Source organism: Pleurodeles waltl, chromosome 11 (assembly GCF_031143425.1).
Source record: "Pleurodeles waltl isolate 20211129_DDA chromosome 11, aPleWal1.hap1.20221129, whole genome shotgun sequence".
Taxonomy (NCBI): Eukaryota; Metazoa; Chordata; class Amphibia; order Caudata; family Salamandridae; genus Pleurodeles; species Pleurodeles waltl.
This window is the reverse complement of record NC_090450.1, coordinates 12,551,273-12,555,216: the sequence shown is the minus strand read 5'-3', so window position 1 is coordinate 12,555,216 and position 3,944 is coordinate 12,551,273. Positions and strand designations below refer to the sequence as shown.

The window sequence follows — 3,944 nt, the reverse complement described above, 5'->3', positions numbered from 1 at the left end:
ACCTGGGTGGTGATGTGATCCCAAAGCTTGGTTGCACTTGCCAACCAGACCGCTGGTAGATATTGTCTCATTCAACCAGAGGCCAAGCACCACAGTTGTTACACAACTGTGTTGCCACATATTCATTGATTCTTAAGGAACAGTATCCTGCGTGTGGAAGCCATTTGAGTTTGTCTGGTCAGCCATACAAGGTCTTGGAGTAGAAGATCATTGTGTGGATCACCTGTTTCTTGACTCCCCCCGTGTTTTCCACCCCCAGTGTGCACATTTACAACAGCCTTGACAGCTCACTGTAGGTTCACCAATTTTGTAAGAAGGGAGATGTAGGAAGCTGGGACAGAGCAGAGCAGAGCAGATCTATGTATTTCAGTCCTTACCCCTCCTTGGTGTAGGGTGCATTGTCCTTGTAGCGACACAGGTCCTGCGGTGCCCCGTAACACACAACTGATGAATCAGGGTGTCTATTGGGGCAGAAAACTTGTATGGCAGTCATTGGTGGTACATGGTCAGAATATTGATGACTGTGACCCTATCAGTAGGATTCTTGGTAGGTTTATCATGAAAGCGTCCTGGGGGTGGGATTTAAATTGAATTTTCTACTCCGTTCTAGACAATTCTTCTCATTCTGGATAAAGCGAGTGGAATTAATGTTGAACAAAGCCTCTTATGAATATGAAGTCACTGAGGGCTGATTACATAGGTACTCCTATGAGGTCCTCTTCAAGAGTTTCCTATAATTCTTATGTGCATACCTCCTATGTGGTTACATCTGCAGTAATAGGAACAGTATCCCTGGTGGTAACTCTAGTGCTTGATTTGCAAATAATTAAGTGCTAGGGCCACTGCAGTTGGTGAACCCCACATGCCAAGTAAAATTTAAGGTTTAAGTTCTACCTTTATTATTTTTTCAAATAAATTAAACATTTAAATGATGCCCTAATGAACTTTGCTTAAAAATTACACAGCACCACCTTGTGGTGAATTGTCACTTGTAGGTTCCAGTGTTTATAAATAAGTGCTGGTGCCGAGCACCAGAAAACTCCAGCATAAATTAAGCTCTGGGTAACTCACCTGTAATGGAGCCGCTTCGGCTCCGTTGCAAATGGAACCCCCGGGACATGATAGACAATCCCCCAGGGGCACGTTTCTGTGGCCGGAAGACGTGTCATCTGACGGATGTCAGATTAAACGGGTTTGAATCCAGAAATGGGCGTCCAACACCGGAACGTGGAACGGAATGCAGAAGAAAGGAGGAGTAGACGAGACGCCGAGGAGCCTAGGACCAAGAGGGATGTCGGAGCAGGAAACGGAATGTGGAGTGGAGGAAGGGAAGACCAAAACACCGACAGCCGCGACGACTTCCGAAGAAGATCCATCGCAAGAGCAGTTCATATGCCACAGTGCTAGCCACGTCCCTGGAGGGACATGGCTTTCGCAGGTACGTGTCTGCATGCTCAACCCTTCAGGGTATTATTGGTAGAGGGGCTTTGCAGCTCCTTACCACCTACACTGCTGTTTTTTAAATTGTATTTTTCTCTCTCTCTCTTTTCTTTTCTTTTGTTTCCTTCTCGTTGACACTGGGTGTGTATCCATACTTTTTATTTTACCCCTTTTCCTCCGCACACCGCTGCCAAATTGAAAGGAATTTCGAGCCCTAATACGGTGTTAACAGTTTAAGTAAAACCTAATAACCCTAGCTGGAAATCTTCAAAAGGCTTGTTTTTCTTTTCAAAATCATTAAATAAAATACTTGCTAAAACCTATCTACAGAGACACATCTATTGGGTTTTCCAGTGGTGTAAACCTCCCCCACCCCCTGTCCCAAAAAGAAGAAGGTCTGAAGTACAAGACCCTTACCTTTATTTTCTTCTCTTTCTCTTCTCTCCAGGGAAAACGCCGTTAACGCCACTCTGCTCTGGGAAACCGAAACCATACCTGAGAAATAAGAAAAAGAAAAGGAGTAAGGAAGAGACTCCGGAAAGTCAAAGAAAGACTCAAGAAGAGCAGAAACTAAAAACATAGAAAAAAGTAAACATAGAAAAATAAGAAGACATACTTAAATAAAGAAGTCAAACAAACTTTTTTTCTGTTTAAAAACATCATCCATCTTTGTGGTAAAAAGAACCCACTACATCACCTCTCTTCCCTCCAGAGGGAGGTTCAGTCGTGGCCTGAGAACGGTCTTCGCACGGTCTGTTGTGTCGCTTCATTTATTATGCCTTTCTTAGGGATGATTCAGGATAAAATCCAGGCATAAATTTCATTTCACCAAAAGGCTAAGAGAAGTGGAAGTGACATCACATGCCATTTGACCTTTACCTTCACATACACACATGCTTAACACACACAATCGCACACACACACACACACACACACTCTCTCACATAAACATACTCTCACCTGCACGCACACACAATACTTTTAAAAACATTTTACTTAGCTCTGCTGCCAGAGAGGGTCCATATTATACCTAATTGTACTCCATTATTATTACACTAATAGTGAATAAATTAGATTGGAGCCCCAGCCAATGTCCATAACGATGAGGTGCCCCTGTTTTTCTGCACTGATTTTGCTTCCTCTCAGGCCATGACCGGCACACGCAGTGTGAAATAAATCTTTATCTTTATTTTCATCACACTTTAGAATTAGGAAAAAATGTTTAATTTGTTCTTTCAGAAAATGTCAGAAGATAAAAACAAAATGTAAAGCCATCTTTGATTCTTGCTCACCCTTGAAACTCTAGCCTGGTTATTTTGGGGTGCAGCTGCACCCCTGTTTCCAGCACCTATGCTAGTAGGTACACTCTCAGGCCTCAAGGGTTGTTGGACTTGTGCCCCCTCCCTCCTCGGGGTCCTGGTGCATTGCACCGGCTGTACCACTGGTAGCTACGCCCTTAAGGAGATGGTAAGAGAATAATTGATGCATTCTGAAATCAGATAGGAAATTAGGTCCTCGTTTCAACTCTCGTGCAAATCCTGTTTGCATCCGAATCATTTAAAAGTCACAAGAGTTGCCCCTATATGACGTCCATGAATCCAGGTCTTCTCTGATTGATCTGTCTCTGGTCCACCCCATCTGACCTTGAAAGCCACTCGCTAGAACCTTGTTTGTCCTCATGGAGTGGATGCTGGGTAAGAAATTCCAGTAAAACCTCCTCCACGAAAGACGGGCAAGAAACAACCGCTGAAAGTGGGAGGGGGTGTAGTACCACTGTTGATATCAGTTGTACTATTTCCTCTTATAATTATAATCAAAAGAGGGTTAACTTACATCTTGAACGGAGTAAGTTATCTAAGGCCCGTGCCGTCTGCAGAAACGTTGGCAACATAGGTGGGGTACATTATTTACCCCATTTTTGCCTGCACAAATTATGCACTGGTCTCAACCACACTTTTAACACTCCCTAAAAGGTGCAAGAAAATATTTTTGGGTAATTCATTACATGCACCTCTTTTATATTAGTGATAAAAATGTAACTAAAACATTTGAACCTGCTGCATGTCAATGCACTCTCACAAGTGACCTTTGATAGCCAGACTCAGGAGAGAGTATGAGAGAAAGTAAGAAGCATGACCCTTGATTTCCTCAAATAATCCAGCACGCGCCCCGCCCCCACCACCAGGCACCCCTTGCTGCTGCTGACCTGCCCCACGGTTGCACCCAAACCTTAACCAGACCCAATTCACACCTGATTCCCACACCCTGGCTGCAACGCCCAGTTTGTTCATGCCTCCTGGACTCAGATATAGTAATCGACCACCCGCACATTGCACTGTCACCGCCCATAAATGCCCAGGCACACCCACATGCAGGCCACGCCCATGTGCATGCTACACCTGAATCATGTGTCCCTGATGGTCTAACTCCTGTCCCCAGCCACACAATGATCCTGAAACCAAACAAATACTTCAAATGCCCAACTACCCCTGCTTGCAGGCTCC

The 3,944-nt window shown here is 44.3% G+C and overlaps 1 long non-coding RNA gene across 1 annotated transcript; it reads left to right on the top strand.

Moving 5' to 3' along the window:
• Positions 1 to 1,053: 1,053 nt before the first annotated feature.
• LOC138266533 (uncharacterized) lies at positions 1,054 to 2,078 on the top strand. The gene is made up of 2 exons (XR_011199533.1): positions 1,054 to 1,438; positions 1,889 to 2,078. It is a non-coding gene; the product is annotated as an uncharacterized lncRNA (long non-coding RNA).
• The last annotated feature ends 1,866 nt before the right edge of the window (positions 2,079 to 3,944 follow it).